This window comes from Pavona decussata, unplaced genomic scaffold, assembly GCF_977016875.1.
Source record: "Pavona decussata unplaced genomic scaffold, jaPavDecu1.1 SCAFFOLD_491, whole genome shotgun sequence".
Lineage (NCBI taxonomy): Eukaryota > Metazoa > Cnidaria > Anthozoa > Scleractinia > Agariciidae > Pavona > Pavona decussata.
Window position 1 is genome coordinate 1 of NW_028145821.1, and position 20000 is coordinate 20000.

General features: G+C 38.0%; 1 long non-coding RNA gene across 1 annotated transcript; it reads left to right on the forward strand.

Annotated features, from left to right (window-relative positions):
- Window positions 1-2466: 2466 nt before the first annotated feature.
- LOC146450128 (uncharacterized) lies at window positions 2467-6883 on the forward strand. The gene is made up of 3 exons (XR_014860380.1): window positions 2467-2584; window positions 3159-3362; window positions 4600-6883. It is a non-coding gene; the product is annotated as an uncharacterized LOC146450128 (long non-coding RNA).
- The last annotated feature ends 13117 nt before the right edge of the window (window positions 6884-20000 follow it).

Here is a 20000-nt window from a genome sequence, read left to right on the forward strand (position 1 = left end):
TTTTCGATGTGGAAACAACTGTTTAACTTGCAACTACATAACAGACGGACGTACCAGCTACACATTTCATTCTACCGGCGAAACTAGACATATTACTCATCATATAGACTGTAACTCTAAAAACGTTATTTACATGGTACACTGCAACCGCTGCCACAAACAATACATAGGAGAAACAAAACGACGACTTAAAGACCGTTTTAACGAACACGGTAGACCAGTCGACAAACAAACAAACAGTTCCAAACCTACCACAGTTTCAGAACATTTTCTTTCTAACGACCATAACGCTTCTGACATGCTACTAATTCCTCTCGAACTCATCAAATCTAATCGTGACAGTGTACGCAAAGCTAGAGAGGCATACCTCATCGACAGAGGTCAAACTATTGAACCCTTAGGTCTTAATAGGAGAGATGAGACATGAACATTTTTCCCGTCTTTCATCTTCCTAAGTTATGTTATTTACTCATTGTTACGTATTTTGTTTTCGTCTACCACGTTGTAACGTTAGCTTATACCTATTTACCAGTTGTATTTTTAAATTTCAAATTTCAAATTTCAAATTGTAACGTTTTTGTTTATGTAACTTTAGCCTTTTATCAGGTATCTATTGTAACTGTTTAAAATTGTAACGTATCTTGCCACAGGGTCAGTCTCAAACATACCCTGAAGAAGAAAGGCCGTGCCTTTCGAAATATTGGAAAATATACTTCCCTGACCGTGAAATCAGCCTTGCTCTTTTTTTAGATTATTTGCTTTACAAATTTTTTTGCTGATTAGATCCTTCACTACAGGATCCGGTACTTTTATTTTGTCACGGTGGTCCTTGCAAACACAGTTTATCACTGGTTTTATTTACTAAGGTTGTGTTCATAACTGTGATGATCATTCACTTATTTATTCTTTCACCTGTAGTTCTAACAATGTGAATGTCATATATTTTTCTTTCCCTCTGAAAATGACGCTACATAGCTATGGATCACATTCAATCGGAATATTGCAAATATATATTCCTTTGCACCCCTTCTCTATAAAAGGTCTCCACTCTAATAAGCCCTCGTTCAGGTTTTTTCAAAATTAATGTTTGGAAAAAGCTTTAAACGCCCAGTGATTAAGCCCCCTCCTCCTTTTATTAGCGGCTAGCTTCTCCTTCTCGAGACCTGAGATAAACAGCCTTCCCCCTAGTAGTGCTTGTTTTTATTTTTATTATAATTATTATTATTAATTTCTTGTTTCCTGTTGTTGATAACTTTTCAAACTTTGGCAGGGAATTGAAAGGTTCGCAATAGCAAAAGTACCAAACGTATATAATAACATTTCCTTTTTTTACCAGTTTCTTTCTAACTACCGTATAATAATCTAATAACGCCTCAAATGGTCCATGTTCCCAAATTATTTGTCCCTTTTTTCTTTTTTATAAAATGGTATGATATTTGCATATGAAAGGCAAAGAAATCAAAAATTTGAAGTCGAGAGTAATATATTTGAATTGCAGATTAATAATTATTTTAAATTATTCCTCTCTTTCTGTCACCTATTAACTCATGGAACTTGATGGGAAGATGGACGACGCTAACCCCCTAATATCCTTTAACGTTGTTTCCAGCGAAGAAAAACCACAGCCTACAAACGGCATATAACTTTAGTCAGTGTATAATGTGTATAAAGCGATGGCAGAGGTCCCTTGGTACTTGCCTGACACGCCAAAGCAAGGCTGTCTCGAACCTTTGGTTGCAAACATGGCGTGGATGAACATTCGACGAGAAGCATTTCTAAGCTTGTTACATGAGAGGCCGTTATAATTAGAGATATGAAATCACCCAACTTTCGAACACTTTTTTCTATTTTCCTGAATTGCTAATTGGCTTACAACGATGTGGTCTTCTCGTTGTTGCGTGAAATTGTTACTTGGCGTGTTTATTTCAAAGGCCCAGTGAATCGATAAGCGTTCGGTTGTTCGCTCAAGTTTCTGTAGCATTAATCGACTAGGAGTTTTGTCACACACTTCTGGAAGGAATATCGTTATGTAGCAATGTTTTTTTTTTCGTTTATTTGTTTAATACCAGCATCTTGAAATTTTCAAATGGTCACGCTTGAGGATGTCGTTCGTGAAGTTAATTTGAATGGTCAAACTTTCTAAAAGGATTTCTCATTTGATCATGACTTGCCTTATGTATCAAGGCAAGAAAAAAACCCGCTCATGCAACTCAATTGGTTTCAGTCAAATGGTCAAACTTTAGGCTGTACAATGTAGGTTGTTTAGGTACACTGTAGTCAGTGAGGAATGTTCCAGCCGGCTCAACTCCCACCAGTTGCGGAAACCTTATTTTACTTTAATTGTGTACTTGAGCAAGCTTACTTCAGTAATTTGTGACTGGCAATTGTTTTGATCAAGATCTGTGATATTTCTTTTGTGTATATCATAAATTGACATTCAGCTATTTGATTTTCGTTTTGCTTTGAAGCCTCCTTCAAGCCCAGAGACACCCTCAGCAAACGTTGCACCCCCATCGTCTACACCATCCGTATGTTCCACAAGCTGTGTCAAGTACTTCACAAGCTCCTCCTTCAGATGCGCTCGGTGAGAGTACTATTAACCTCAAGAGAGAGAGTTGGAAGCAATAAGCCACTATTGTTCTTTTTTCTGGAGAAGTCTACTTTTACATTGCATTTGTCTTTCATTGGTTGTTAAATTGAAAAAAGTTGAATTTCATTTTCAATTTTCTAGTATGCCACACAACATAAAGAAATGTTTATGTACTGCTCACAGGCTTCCATTAGGGTAGCCGCATTTTAGGGTTTCATGTACATGTAAAGTTTCAAACGCTGGCACCATTATCACAACATTGTTGTACAAGCTGTTCTGACATTTGGTATTTGGTAGCATCCAAAAAACCTGACAAATGCAATGTATGACGTTTTTTCCAAATTTAGGCTTTAATTTACTATCTCTGAAAAATGCATGGTTACTCCTTTTTCGATACCGAGAGCACTTGCTAAGTTCTGCTTTCTCTGGATAGTTTTAAACCATGCAAAAATATCCTTGTATTAATAGGCACCACCCATACGACACCCCACTATCTCGAGATGTGCAGAACTTATGCGCAGTAACAAAAGTAGCCATCAAGCTTCTGCATTTTGTATTATCTTATCAGATGCACGTGGAACAACAGTGAAAACTAATGATGAGGGAGAGACGGCAGAAACAAGCAGCAGCTGCAGCATTGGCAGCCAATTCCTCAACCTCCACCGCACCTCCTGCTGCCGATTCCACAAGAACCCCTTCCTCTGTCCTTCCTGGTGCTACGCCTGGTGGCAGTCAGCAGCAACAAGTAAATAAACGACAATTGACCCTTACGGTATGGACAAAGGTGTTGCACATGTCTTGGGTGGACTTCAGGAACATTTATGTTTGTCCATTCAAAAGGTTTTTTGATAATCTGAACAGTGCCAAAGTGTAGATGAAAAACGAAAGGTTTAGCAGATGTGGAAGGGCAAAGACTGAAGTGTTTTGAATTCAATTGAAATTATTTCATGTTAGTTCAGACCACTATTGCCATTGAATTATTTACATCGAAGAGTGTAGGGTGCGTGAGGGTGTTATAGTCTGTGGTTATTGAACTGGACATACCTGTACATACATGCTCTTATAATTATGACGTTTACTTTTGTCTTCAGTTTATTGTGGCATTTGAGTAGTTGGGTTGAAGTAGTCCACTTCATGTTAAGATCTTGATCTTATAACACTTTATGGTCATGTGTTCCCTACTCCTCCCTTCAAGGAACCTGTGTTCCTGGTAGATGAGTCAACTACATGTAGATATTCGTTACTTTTTACAGCGAGACCAAATGTTAGCTTTCAAGAATGTAAACCGTGTGAGTCGGGCAGAAAAGGCTCTCATTCTCATTCTCATGGTGCGCGAGGTAAAGTACCCCACATCCCCACACTGTCACCACACTGTAGTTTTGAAATAAAATCCTGAGATATTTAAAAATCTTCAATTACAGATGTCTGGATATGTTTGAAGCCACAAACCCCTGAAATAGGAGACTTGGATGTAAGAATGATAGGGGTACCTGTTGTATCGTTTAAATTTGTGGTTTTGATCCCACTTAGTAGGTAACATAAAACCTTCCAAGTTATGTCCCTGTTGATCTAAGGGGTGGGGGGGGGGGGGGTGCGTGAGGAAAAAGGAAGGGAAGACCTGACACAAAAGCATTCATCTTCTCGTGTTAAAAGACTGTATTCCACACATTTCTGGAAATTTACGTTTAAGTTGTTTTGTCCGATTATCTGAAGTTTTTTTCCTGTAGCGTTAGTTCATGTAGGGTTTGTGGGCACTACCGGCAGTCAATCTTGCAAGTATTTGAACCCCATTAGCTTGACTTAACCAGAACTGAACTGAACTTTTCATAGACGTACATTGTGTAGTGAGGAGGGCGGAAAGTTTGAATGAATTCACTTGCGTCAAGCTTTTGTTTCTCTTCCCTTCAAAAAAGTCTGATACTCAGGTTATTGCCCTGTGCATTAAAGTGGTAATGATGTTAGAAAGCTTATTGCTATTGTTTAACGTTCGTTGTGCTTGCCTTTCACAGAAAAACCTTATTCTCATCAAGGTCCAATAATTACTATCACGCTAAGTGAAAACACGGAGAATGTAACAGCATCCGATGGGTCACAGCAGACCCAACTTGTAGAAATGCTCTTTGAAATGAACTATGACACAGGTCATTGGCGACGACTAAAACGCACCAGGGTAGTGTCCAAACATGGTGCACTGCAGAAAAGCTGATCACAGCATCCCCAGGATTACACACTCATACCAGTCTTCTTTAAACTAAACTGTGACTCAGGTCCATTGAGCAGAGTGATCTCAGTACCACTGCAGACAGATATCCACATTACAAGTTTAGGGTGTCACAGCAGACACAGCTTGAAAGGAATGTTATGGGAGGAAAACCATAAGAAGGACGATTGGCAGCGTTCGATTGAGGTATGGTGCCTTCTGTTGCTACTATGCAAACATTCTAAACATCTTGGGATGCTCCAAAAAACGCTTGATTTCCTTAGGATGGTGCCTAGCATTTCAAGGGTGTTTTTGCTGGGCTTATGATTCTGCAGAAAAAGAAGGTCTTAGTAAGGGTTATTAAAATCCAAAAAGATAATTAGTCTTAATCACACCATGCATTGTCATTCTTAATTATCTCTGGAAAATGCGTAGTTGCCCTCCCACTTTTTTGAAACCCTTCCTAAGATCTGCTTTCCGCAGTCACAAACTACGCAAAAGTAGCTCTGTATTAGGAGATAACGTCCTTCAATGAATAGAGTGCTCTCTTTCAAAATATGGTACGTCAAGACCACTACAGCAAAGCTGATAGCATTGTTACCCGAGTTTACACGGGGCATAGTCGCCCAAGCTGCCTACTTGGCCACAACGTTAAAAGAGGAGCAAAGGTAGTGACCAAACATAGCAGTTCAGGACGACTTCAGAAGATCTGATCACACGGCAAAACATGGTACACCAGTTCCATTGCCAAAAAACTGATCACAGTAACCCTGCAAGCTTTCTTCGAGTCAAGTGTTCATCTTCCCCCCCCCCCCCACCCCTCCCTTCAATCGGAATATCTTGTTGATTGAGTTAGCATTTGTATTTTGTAGCAATAAGGGACAAGAGGAAATTTTCTACAGAATTTATGCAAGCTTGTAGCTTGAAGAACTAAACGCACAAGCTTCAACTACTTGTGTTTATTTAATCATTCCTTTCAACGATGAAAGTTATCTGGTGCCTTCTATCCCATCCAACCTCCCAGTGTTATCCAAATAATGCGGTTGTTAAGTGACAAACCCCAAACAAAGCTTGCCTTATTGCTTAGAAGCAAATGATGTAACTTGGGGAAAGCAATTTAATCAAAAGATAAGTACCACCGAAACCACTGAATCGCGAGAGCTGAACCGTCAGATCGATACTGCTTTTGCCTAATTTTTATGCTCCTCAGTGGATTCATTTATATGTTATGGTCCATGTTGGGAGCATTTGTTCAAACATCAGTGTGAAGGCACAATTCACATGCGGTGGTCATCGTGTACGACGTTCATTGGACGTTTATGTTTGATCCTGCTTTGACAAAATGCAAAGAGAAATTTAGATCCTTACATTATTATGGATCAAAGGATCAATTCAGACATAAATAACAAATTTAGAAATAGACTGGGCCCAACGAGTCTACTGTAGCTCAGTGGTAGACCATCCAAACCAGTAATCGAAAGGTTCCAGTTTCGACTCCTGTTGGGGGAACTAGAATTTCTTTTTCCCTAGTATGCTATCACTGACTGAACAACACATCAGTCTTAAGCACTTGAATTAGGCAGCACTCAGTATAATAAGCCATTTCCTAGCTGCTTTGAACCTCATTACGAAAGCGAGGCTAAGTGCAAGACTTCCCAAGGAATGAAAACTAATTTTTATAATTTTATAGAAGCTTTGCACTTATCCTCGCTTTCATAATGAGGTTTAAAGTAACTCGAAAATGGCCTATTATAAGGATTACAGTTACAAGTCCTCTTCAAACAAGCAGTTGCAGTGTAGTAAGACAGTAAATTTATTGTAAACACTGTAATTTCTCTGAAACACTTAGCAAACGATGTATTCTTTTTCTTGGAACTGTCCATCGTGTTAACTCTCAAAAACTGTAATCTATTTATCTTAAATTTGTACATACAAAATTATTTTCTGAATTAAGATTTTCTTACTGTCCAAGTGCATATTTTCTTGGAATTACACGCCACTTGAATCTACAAACATTGCTTCTATTTACAGTCCTTTTCGGTCTCATCATACAGTTATCAACAGAGCTAGAACTAATAAACCATTAACTTTAACAGTTGAGTGCTCGTAAATTCTAGCTTTTTACCTTTAGTTAATATATCCTTAATTCCTCGCGAAGCGAGGTTAATAAATTTGTCGGGCCGAGCCGGCCCGAGCAGAGCTAAGCCGCGTGAATTCGAGGGGAAATATATATATATATATATATATATATATATATAAGGTGTCCGCACTGTTGCCTAGCAACAGTGAAAAACAAAATATGAATGACGTCAGACTGTCTGGCGTCGTATGGAGCAAAATTTTCATACATCGGAAAAAATATGCGTTCATGGTCAAATTTCAACTGCAATGTTCATCAATATTCACTGGATACAGAACTATCTCTCCAGAATCTTTTCCATTTCTTTTAGAATTTTCTTTTGTGAAAGATTGTATTGAAGAAATTACACCTTTTGTGGCCGCGGTAAAATAATTTTCCGTGAGAAATAAATTCATCCAACACGACAGCGCTGCACGCTCGTTATACATTACGTCGCGTCAGAAAAAGATTTTCAACCGCAAACTAGCCTGTGGAACTACGAAAAGACCATGCTCATCAAAAAAAAATCCTATGCCCCTTTTAATCTCCTCATTTGATGCTACAATACGAGTAAAGAGGGCTTTCCACCCAGCCCCGGTTTTACGAGTCACGTATTTCTAGTATATTAATATACATGAGCACAGTAAGAACCACTACTGAATAGATATGGTAAAAAAAAAATTCGCCAGATTTTTTAAGAATTCTGTTGAACATAACTAATCACAAAAATGAGTTCTCGCAATCTCGTTTTCTGAAACAAAATCTACTTCGGATTCTGTTCAGGTATATAACACGGCAATTATGGGGTTGACAAGCCTGCGCGACTCTAATGTACGTGTTTTAGCCTAGTTAAAAGTTTTGCCCTCCGGGCATATCTTTTAGAGAACACCCTTTTCGCTATGAAATGAGACGTACCCCCTAAATTTTCTTCTAGCGCTGGATTTTCTCCTTATCAAATGTCATTTATGATTTGGAGGATTTGCTTGATATTCACTGAACAAAGCCATGTGCTTGAATGTCGCATGTTTTGTATTTTGATCACAACGGTCATTTTGACCTCTTGTTGTTTCTGTCTTGCGATAGACTGCAAGCAATCCCTTTCTGGATGGTCGAGAGGTCGCGCGAAATAGCCGAGCGCGATCGTTTATTTCAGTCTCCTCTCTCCAGTCTCGTTGCTCTGTGAGCGCACCCTCTCGACTAACCAGAAAGGGACTGCTTGCAGTCTAGTCTAGCGACTGACGTTCTGATGCCGTTTGCGGCATTTGGTTCAAGCTTGGCATGGCTCATTTCAGCGCGTATGGTGACAGTATAGCCTCTCTATTTATCTTTGTAAGGACAAGATTTGTACTGTGTAATAATTATTACATTACATTATCTTGCAGCTTTTGTATCGCCGGGTCCGGCTATTTGTTTTTGTTGCAAGATGTTGTGTTTCTTATCACGGTTGTCTCCTGATCCTTTCTTTAGCAATGTAGCTTCTTTGAAAGCTATGTAATGGGTTAAATTGAGGGCTAAAGGCCACTTTAGTTACGGCTGTGTTTTTGTTATCGCTCCGCTCCGCTCTGTAACTGCGAGGTTTGTGTTGCAGATTTCCTCCTGTGATTTGATTAGGTAATTCTGTGTTGCTCTAGCCAGGGGCCGTTAGCAAATTCTGTGGCATTTTAGGCAATGGTCAGGTTTGAATTCGATCCTAATCTTGTAGATCTCTTCAGTTGCCGATTCTTTAGATGAGTTTCGGATTGAAAATTCTGCAATTCCATTGGCTCATTGGTTTTAGCCAATCAGGTAGCTGTGATTTCGATCCACAGTAGGGCTAATACCGATAAGTGATTCCGTAGAAATGTGCATGTGTTTTGCAGCTTTCTTCGGATTGATACCGAGAACTATCTCTATCATTCCTCCTTTTAAAATCGGTCTTGCTTGACTGACACAAACAAAAAGGCCAGGTCTTTACTAATCATCAGAAGGGTTTGCATCATCGGAGGCCCAGTCGATGGGCGGAAATTCGGCAAATGCGATAACGACGTTCCTCCCTTCCAGGAGTCGAAGAGAGCATGTAAGAACCAAGGAAAGGAACCCTCGAAGAGACCCAGCAGCCAGTCCGCCGAGTGAAAGATCAGCCACTCCGAGCAAGCCATAAATTCCTTGAAAAGACACACTGAGAAAGGAACAAGCCCGGCAACCCTTCAATATAAGGCGAGGGCAAGGGTAAGAGCCGACACTGAATTTAAAACGGACATTAAACGCCTTCGAAAAAACGCCGAGCAGGAATATGTCAAAGCGCTCACTCGTTTTCACTATCGAAAAATCGACCGCCAAAGGGTCGAAATTAAACGATCTAAAAGACCGAAAGATCAACGCACTGTTGGAAATAGTAAAAGCATATCCGAACCAGCGCGGTCGGGGCCAGCTGGTATGAATGTAAGCATCGACAATGTAAAATCAATCGCTGCAAATCGTCAGTCAAGTGTCGCATAATTCAGTGTATTGATGGAAAGACTTAGTGAAATGGAGAATAAACAAAATGAAAAGTACACATGTCGGTTTCCTGAGTCTCATCAACGCATGGGGGCCAAACACAATATATCTCAAGCTACAAACGTAGCAAACAGAAAGCGCAAGGAACACAAAAACAAAAATCAAAGTTTAAGAACAATAAAAATACAAACAGAGGCAAACAAAAAGCACATCCAAAACCTCCCAAACAAAGAACTCCTAAATGACCAGATCAATTTACTGGCAAAAGGGCTCAAATTCATTCCCTCACCCGTGACAAATCACACACAAACAAGAAGCTGTTTTCAGCTTATACTCGGGCCATATTTGACTGCGGGACCGGTTAAATTTGTTCGTTAAATCGAGGGTTCGTTATATCGAAAACCTCGATATAACGAACTTGAGGGGAAACGACCAAAATGTTCGTTGTATCGAGGTCATAGTTAATGATTGATTTGTAACACAGGTGACTTCTGTTACGCAATTCAATGCAATTTTCGTCACCCAGAAGTGCCGCGTTTTGAGATGCAATTCGTTAAGCATGGTGGCTTTCAGTAGCAATTATTTTCACTTTTGAGCAGACGCGCAGCTTTTGTTTACAAAGAAACGACACTTTCAGAGTAGCGATTTTAAAAGTGTTGACATTGTAATTCGTTATATCAAGGTAGATTTTACGTTTGGGCTTCCGGATTATGTTCGTTATATCGAAGAATTCGATTCGTTATAACGAGGTTCGTTATATCAAGGTTCTATTCCATACATTTTACTGTAACTTTGGCTGGGACATAGAATATCGTTCGTTATATCGAGGACTTCGTTAAATAGAGGTTCGTTAAATCGAGATTCCACTGTAAGAGAATCACTATAGCTATTTATTAATTGAACGTCACTTGCGTCTTTATTAAAGAACTACGAAGCACAAAACCGACTTATTACTCTAAAGCCCACATGTAAAGGTACTCACGTCGGCAGAAAAGAACTGGAAATGAAGATAACCGTTATCTTCATTTCCAGTTCTTTTCTGGAAGATTACGAGTCTCTTACAACGAAGACAATTGGAACAGCTTCAATGACACAGGCTTCCAACACTTCACGTCGAGTGATAATTAGGTTACCGATGTTAACACTGCAAACTATGACTGACGATGTCTCCTCCATTATGTTGCACACGGGATAGGCTATTAAAATTTCATCTTTCGAACGATCAGAAGCCACAAGAGCCAAACGTCTGAACGCCACTCGTTTTGAGAGTGTGAAATTTTCGCCATGACACGACGCTTAGCTGTCTCGTATTTTCCGTCAAAACAATAGAAAAAATCACTCCTTTGGAAAACTCTTGCTCATGAAGTCGAAGCAATATCTTTACAACATCTTTCATATCCACAGTTCACAATTCCTGATACTGATGGCTCAAAAATCCGAAGAAATCATGCCTGACCCAGACGCCATCATTCGACTTCGCCGAGGGAGGCTGCTGGGCGCCAATTTGACCGGATGTGACGTCAACTTTTGTTGGATGATGCTGATACGAAAATTTGACGAGTCTTCTCCCCCGCCCCTGTACAGAGGAACAGAGGGTACAATTATTTAATGCTGATTTGTCGCAATGTCGTCCCCAGAGCCCCCGCGCGTAGGAACCAAGATTGCTAGTACCCAGATTCTTCGTACACACGCGCGAACTTCAATTTCATAAACAAATATGGCGGACGATTTGGAGAATTTAGTTGTCTTGCTTTGTTCTAGAGATTTGGATAAAAATAGTTGTGTTTAGACGTCTTCCTGTATTAGGATGGTGCATCTAATCAGCGTGGTGGATCAAGGATCTTTTTAAGCGCTAGGAAAGTTAGCAGAAGCTTTCAAATTTGGAGGCGATCGAAGTTTTCCTAGTCGCCTCATCTTATTTTTCCTGCGTGACTGTGTGAAAAATGTTCCGTTCTACAGCAGATCTGTTGGGTTGAAGGAAAATTTTTAGTGTGATAAGTGTCAAAAGTAGAAGGGGTTTTGCTGTGTCGGCGAGAGGCAAAAGGTCCGACGGCTCCGTCAATCTAGGAGGCAAGGACTAACTTTAAATCTTTGTCAGTTTATGTATGGATGCATAGGCACCTTTGTACTAGGGGAGCAATTTCTAATAGAAACCTTTAATGTTTAATCAAGATAATGTTAAAATTTCAAGTTAATACGGACAATAGTAGGCCAGTGTCGTTATATGAATGTGGTCGGCTATGTTACATAATATGCACAATACTAAGAGATCGTTTCAAACTGCGGACCAATTAGAAATTAAAAAACGAGTCATTAATCGTGGGGATTTTCAAAATATTTTAAATTTCATCGTTTTCTAGTCAAATTGAGTGATTTTTTTTGTTGATGTTTAGGTTCTATTTGAGGGAGATGCACATTGGAGAATGTTTGAATACAGGATAAATATTTCAAGTCAAGTTAGCTTTGTGTCATTTTTCTATTTTCTTTAAAATACTGTACTTCTAGCTGATTAATTCAATAAATTAGATTAAAAAGCTCATTTTAAAAATTTCTGTTTTTCCCAGGTTTATAGCTATTCTTGTACAGAATGGATTTGTTTATTTTGGTTTTTGTAGAAACTCAAAACTAGGTGCTCAGTTCCATCAGCCTTTGATATTGATTTACTAGAGAGTCAAGATGTCTTTTTGCAAGGGAATAATCCAGACAATAGGATTTGTTTAAGCGAAAAAAAAAATTGGGGGGTTAGGTGCACTTTAACTTAATCTACATGTACATGTAAGAATGCAGTATATTTTTCCCATTTAAGAGTAGAGACAATAAAAATGACATCAGATGTAACGCGCGCCCTTTCTCAAGGAAAAAAATAGCCAATTCCGCTCGTACTTTTTCCATGTTATTGTAAAAAGCAAATCGACTGCAGTTTTCTATGGTCTATACTCTTAATTATAGACCATAAAATGTCCAAAACTTGGCAGTGACACCACTCGCCTGCGACTCGTGGTTCCACTGAGTTTGAGTTTTGAACATTTTTTGATGTCATTTTATGGTCTATAAGAGTATAGACCATCCAAAACTGCCGTTGATTTGTTAATTAGAGAGTGCATATTTTGTTGACCTCGATCCTAGGTTCTCCCTCCTTTGCCAAGTTGGTGATGATATCATCTGCCCCTACAAAATCTGCAGGGGGTGCCAGATTCATGTCCCAAGATCCTTTCATTCATGGCAATCAAGGTTGGTTGTCCCATACAATCTCGACTCCAATCTGTGTAAGGAGTACGTTCTTTGTATGTAATTTTTGAACGCAATAAATTTCGTAGGTCTAATAATTTATTTAACAGGAAAAAAGTGTTTTTGCAGTCCCTAGCCATTTGTTACCTGGTTTTTAAAGTAAGCAAATTGTTTGACATGAAGTCAATAACACTTGGGTAATTAAATCGTCAACCGTCCCTGTCAAAATCTTTACCAAAAACAAAACCATCAGACAGTTATGGAGTCAGTTATCCCCAGCAGTTTTTTTACAGGTTGCTACATGAGAGTTCACTTGGAGTAAAGTAAAGAAATAATACAACAATTAAGGGATAATGAAATTTTGTGCTGTACAGTACTGATTATACAACTGGGAAATCAGATAATTATCTCTGGAGCGTAAATTTCTGTGTAGGAAGGAAACCACTTAAATTTTGCATTGCCCTAGTGAGTACATTTGGTCCATCAGTGATCAAAATCCTGGGGTAATGGGTTTGAATCCTGCCAAAGGCAAAGAGTTTTACTTTACCTTGCATGGCCAATATTTCCTTACTGAGGTAATACTGAGAAGAAAATTAGGCGGTTTTCTTGACCACAATAATTTACACTGCAGATTTCATTCTCTGGTTTCTCAATTTAAGTACAGGCCTAGCTTCAACCTATTAACCTTTGTCCTTACAAGCAAAATCCCAATTGAAGAAGTCATTAGACTGCTAAACATTACACTGTTGCAGCCTCAGACATCACTCCAGCTTATGGATAGCACCTCATCTAAGAAGGCCCATTCATTTAGATTAACCTACCATGTATCATTATTTTAATAAGCATTCTGCAAAAAATATTTCTTACTTTACTTTTTATTATCTGGTTTTTCCGAGAAAAATGGAATGGTACAAGAGTGCTTAAAGAGAGTTGAGTGTGTATATAATAGTCCTCTTCTGAATTCACAAAATGATGTACAGCTGATATTTTGCTTCAAGGCCCCATTTCCCTTAAAGGGAAAAGGACCAAATGATGATGATGATGAATATTTTGCTTGAAATATTGCAAATTAAAAGCATTTTATTACTTCATTCTTTAAAACAATCAGTGGTTTAAACAGTGTTCTTATACAAATAAAGAAGATTTTACATAAACCCAGTGGACAGAATGGAAAAGGAAAATAATATTAGTGTTTTTCCTTATGTTACTGAAAAAGGTATACCAGACTATGTGATAAGGTGTAGAAAACTGTACCACTGGTCATTGACGTCACAAAACCCATGAAAAATAAACAGTTATTGTACGGTAATCAGAAGTAAGTAAAAGAAAACAATTAACTTGGGGTATAACATTTGTATAATAAAAATATGATAACTGAATCACTTCAGTGGAATACCAATTGTTTTTAACCTGCAAGGGAAACAGAATTTTGTTCAAAAAATAGGAGGTGACAATCTGACTGAGGCAAATTCAAGAGAATTAACAACAATTTGTTCAAAGAATCAGGAGTGTCGAAAAATTGAGGGTTCAAATAGCTGAGATTGCACTGTAAAAATTAATACCTGTACATATTAATTTTCATAATTCATTACTCACTACCAAATTTGAAAGTTTTCTTTTAATTAAAAGAGATGGCTGATAAGAAGTTTGGCCTTTTATCTGTAATCACAGTTATCAACAGAAGGCACGGTCTGGTTGCATTAAACATGGCCTCAATATCAGCCATCTCCTCTCCAGATTATTGGTGAGTGATGGGAAATGTATACAGGGAATGCCCCTTGTTCAGCATATTTTTGTTATGCCTCTTTATCAGTTAAAAAATTATAAGAATGATTGAGTGACAGGGCTCTGTTGCTTATAAACACAGCTACGCCCAGGCATCCAGTGGCCAATCTCTGTTAAACACCATGCTAGAGCGATAGCCCTACCTGGCCAACTAATTAAAATCTTTACTGCTGAAGAAAAATGTTACATGCTCAGTAAGTGCCTGTTCTATTTGGTTCCTGCCATTATAAACATTCATAAAAAGGTAAGAAATTAAATACATAACTGGATCTATCCCTTGATGGGAGAAGTGCACAGAAACGTTCACACAAGAATGCATAATTTACAAGTTTATGAACTGCCTCAACAAAAACTTCCATTAACAAAGTGATTCTTGAGCCATACAATGTTTTCATCACATCGGTCATGATCTGTGATGGTAAATAAGAAGCTTACATCAATTTATTTTTTTACGGCTAAAACACAAGGCCTAAATCTACCAGAAAAAAGTTTACACCCTCTGTGCATGGCTTGTGTGCCCAGGCAGTGGCAGATTTTTAAACACTCCTGAGGGAAGGTTCATAATTCATGTATATGGGGGCCTATGATTATTTATAAAATTCTCCCTTACATATTTTGGAAGCCCCCCCACCTGATGATGTTCTAAAATAGATATTTTTTCCGTCGTCCCCTCCCCCCCCCCTCGCCTCATGCAAACCATGGTAAAATACCATGCTCACTCCCCCCTATCACCGTTTTTAACTTTAAAACCTCCTTTGAAATGGAAAATACAAGCATTTCTGGAGTCTTAGCATTTAATAACATTTGCATTATAATTAACTAATAAATTTCACTTTAAAAAATCCTTTACTAAAAATTAAAATGATATAAAGGCTGACATTCACTGCATAGAGAAAGCAATGGTTTTATGTTATAAACCACATTTATATAAATAGTTGTTGATTGCTTTGCCAAGGAATCATTCTAATATTCCATGCAAATAGTTACATTGATCTAGCCCCCTACCTTCTTTTTTGAAAAAAGAAAAATGTTCAGTCATCAAACAAATTGATTTTAACTGTATAATCTCTTTAAGGTGGCCGAACACAGTTTGCGCGCGCTTTACAGATTCTGTCAGTGATGCTATGAAGCGCGCGCTAGGGTTGTGGTACGCAAATACGGCAGTCGATAAAGCGATCCCTCAATTTCACATGAAATGGATAATGATTCTGTCAGTGATGCTATAAAGCGCGCGCTAGGGTTGTGGTACGCAAATACGGCAGTCGATAAAGCGATCCCTCAATTTCACATGAAATGGATAATAAAGTTAAGTTTTGCTCCTAAATAGCTAAGTTTCTCGTTTCTGGACTCTTTTTCTTTTCTTTGCAAGCAAAAAAGTCATTCACCAAGACCTTTTGCATGCTTTTCATCTTTGCCATGAAACCCAATTAAAGCCACGCATGCGCATTTGACCAAAAAATTGTGACTGGTTGTTTTCGTGGAAATGAACTGTTTTCTAAGGAACTGCTAAAAGCGTAACTCGCCTAAAAAGAGAAACCCAAAGCTAACAGAGGGTATCTTTACAAAACATTAAAACGCAAAATCAATATATTTACACGAGATCTCTCTGTTAAAATTACATGAAAGTAGTGCAACTGTGTCAGTGTTTTGTGAGTTTTTCTGGATACAAAAGATGGAAAAAATCTAATGACTACATTTTTGAAAAATAAAGGAAACCTACTATTTATGGACGTTTAATAGTTCGCTGCGTTACCATGGAAACGGTACTTAGCTCAACAAGACATACGAAAATACATTCCTTCTTAGTTACATGTAGTCTTACACCATACCAATTTTGGGCGTCCAGAAGTACATAGTTTCCAAATAACGTCTTCTAACACCTGTACACTAAAAAACTGTATTCGGTCACCTTAACATACCAATAGATTGTCTTTAAAAATCAATTTTTCTGGAGGAGAAAAACAATTGCAGCCAATTTTTAATGTGATCTATATCATAACTAATGTTGTTAAGATAATGTTGTTTGATGAAGTCAGGTTCCGAAATACCGAAATGTCCAGAATTTGGAGACTCTGATTACCTCATCAGGATACATCGAGTACATGAAGACAGTGGCCAGTGGGAATCTGAAAGAACTAATTCTGCAGTTGGAGATGCTTAAGCCATTATCGATAGCAGTTCTATAAAATGGGAAATTATACAATTTTTCATGACAAATCAGACGGAGAAATTTAGAAGATAGCTGTGACTAGCTGACTATGAAAATCCCGAAGATAAAGAATAGAGAGAAATGCACGGAGGGTTGGTCATGACAGCATTGCACATTGAATATGCACCTGTTCTGTCAGATTACATTTTATAAAATATTTGAGATAGTACACGCGCTCTCATTGGTCGATAGGTGTATTTAGATGAGAGTATGTAAACACGGTTGTGACGTCACGCTTTCTGTGTCTCCCGGCACAACTTGAAAACATTTCAAAGCGTTCGCAAGACTCGCAAAGTGATTTCAAGTACAACTGTTAAGGAAATGAAGAAAATTTTCCCAAAATTTTGATCGGGGTTTGCCTATCTCCTCCCCCCTGAGCCCGAGGGAAAAAAAGCAAAAGAAAGAAGAACCACAGCGCTTTGCCTGCCTCGCTAGACGACCTCGTCGAGGGAGCTCAAGTGAAGACGACAAAATATGCAACAAATACGCAGTAAACATTTTTCAAGGTAATTTTGCATTTGAGTACCACAATAAAATTTCCTAAAAGACATTTTTTATTCAAAAAATGTACACGAAAACGAGCACAAAGCTATATGCTACAGAATATAAATGTTTCAAATCGAACTTTGTACGGCCGGTTGCCGTGTTTTGGCTGTCAAATTTGTATAAAATGTATTTTCTCTGAGACTTTCTCGCGTAATAATCCACTGTTACGATTACTATTACCAGCAACAACTTCACAGTCTGGATCCGAATCTGAACTTTTTATTATCTGGTTTTTCCGAGAAAAATGGAATGGTACAAGAGTGCTTAAAGAGAGTTGAGTGTGTATATAATAGTCCTCTTCTGAATTCACAAAATGATGTACAGCTGATATTTTGCTTCAAGGCCCCATTTCCCTTAAAGGGAAAAGGACCAAATGATGATGATGATGAATATTTTGCTTGAAATATTGCAAATTAAAAGCATTTTATTACTTCATTCTTTAAAACAATCAGTGGTTTAAACAGTGTTCTTATACAAATAAAGAAGATTTTACATAAACCCAGTGGACAGAATGGAAAAGGAAAATAATATTAGTGTTTTTCCTTATGTTACTGAAAAAGGTATACCAGACTATGTGATAAGGTGTAGAAAACTGTACCACTGGTCATTGACGTCACAAAACCCATGAAAAATAAACAGTTATTGTACGGTAATCAGAAGTAAGTAAAAGAAAACAATTAACTTGGGGTATAACATTTGTATAATAAAAATATGATAACTGAATCACTTCAGTGGAATACCAATTGTTTTTAACCTGCAAGGGAAACAGAATTTTGTTCAAAAAATAGGAGGTGACAATCTGACTGAGGCAAATTCAAGAGAATTAACAACAATTTGTTCAAAGAATCAGGAGTGTCGAAAAATTGAGGGTTCAAATAGCTGAGATTGCACTGTAAAAATTAATACCTGTACATATTAATTTTCATAATTCATTACTCACTACCAAATTTGAAAGTTTTCTTTTAATTAAAAGAGATGGCTGATAAGAAGTTTGGCCTTTTATCTGTAATCACAGTTATCAACAGAAGGCACGGTCTGGTTGCATTAAACATGGCCTCAATATCAGCCATCTCCTCTCCAGATTATTGGTGAGTGATGGGAAATGTATACAGGGAATGCCCCTTGTTCAGCATATTTTTGTTATGCCTCTTTATCAGTTAAAAAATTATAAGAATGATTGAGTGACAGGGCTCTGTTGCTTATAAACACAGCTACGCCCAGGCATCCAGTGGCCAATCTCTGTTAAACACCATGCTAGAGCGATAGCCCTACCTGGCCAACTAATTAAAATCTTTACTGCTGAAGAAAAATGTTACATGCTCAGTAAGTGCCTGTTCTATTTGGTTCCTGCCATTATAAACATTCATAAAAAGGTAAGAAATTAAATACATAACTGGATCTATCCCTTGATGGGAGAAGTGCACAGAAACGTTCACACAAGAATGCATAATTTACAAGTTTATGAACTGCCTCAACAAAAACTTCCATTAACAAAGTGATTCTTGAGCCATACAATGTTTTCATCACATCGGTCATGATCTGTGATGGTAAATAAGAAGCTTACATCAATTTATTTTTTTACGGCTAAAACACAAGGCCTAAATCTACCAGAAAAAAGTTTACACCCTCTGTGCATGGCTTGTGTGCCCAGGCAGTGGCAGATTTTTAAACACTCCTGAGGGAAGGTTCATAATTCATGTATATGGGGGCCTATGATTATTTATAAAATTCTCCCTTACATATTTTGGAAGCCCCCCCACCTGATGATGTTCTAAAATAGATATTTTTTCCGTCGTCCCCTCCCCCCCCCCTCGCCTCATGCAAACCATGGTAAAATACCATGCTCACTCCCCCCTATCACCGTTTTTAACTTTAAAACCTCCTTTGAAATGGAAAATACAAGCATTTCTGGAGTCTTAGCATTTAATAACATTTGCATTATAATTAACTAATAAATTTCACTTTAAAAAATCCTTTACTAAAAATTAAAATGATATAAAGGCTGACATTCACTGCATAGAGAAAGCAATGGTTTTATGTTATAAACCACATTTATATAAATAGTTGTTGATTGCTTTGCCAAGGAATCATTCTAATATTCCATGCAAATAGTTACATTGATCTAGCCCCCTACCTTCTTTTTTGAAAAAAGAAAAATGTTCAGTCATCAAACAAATTGATTTTAACTGTATAATCTCTTTAAGGTGGCCGAACACAGTTTGCGCGCGCTTTACAGATTCTGTCAGTGATGCTATGAAGCGCGCGCTAGGGTTGTGGTACGCAAATACGGCAGTCGATAAAGCGATCCCTCAATTTCACATGAAATGGATAATGATTCTGTCAGTGATGCTATAAAGCGCGCGCTAGGGTTGTGGTACGCAAATACGGCAGTCGATAAAGCGATCCCTCAATTTCACATGAAATGGATAATAAAGTTAAGTTTTGCTCCTAAATAGCTAAGTTTCTCGTTTCTGGACTCTTTTTCTTTTCTTTGCAAGCAAAAAAGTCATTCACCAAGACCTTTTGCATGCTTTTCATCTTTGCCATGAAACCCAATTAAAGCCACGCATGCGCATTTGACCAAAAAATTGTGACTGGTTGTTTTCGTGGAAATGAACTGTTTTCTAAGGAACTGCTAAAAGCGTAACTCGCCTAAAAAGAGAAACCCAAAGCTAACAGAGGGTATCTTTACAAAACATTAAAACGCAAAATCAATATATTTACACGAGATCTCTCTGTTAAAATTACATGAAAGTAGTGCAACTGTGTCAGTGTTTTGTGAGTTTTTCTGGATACAAAAGATGGAAAAAATCTAATGACTACATTTTTGAAAAATAAAGGAAAC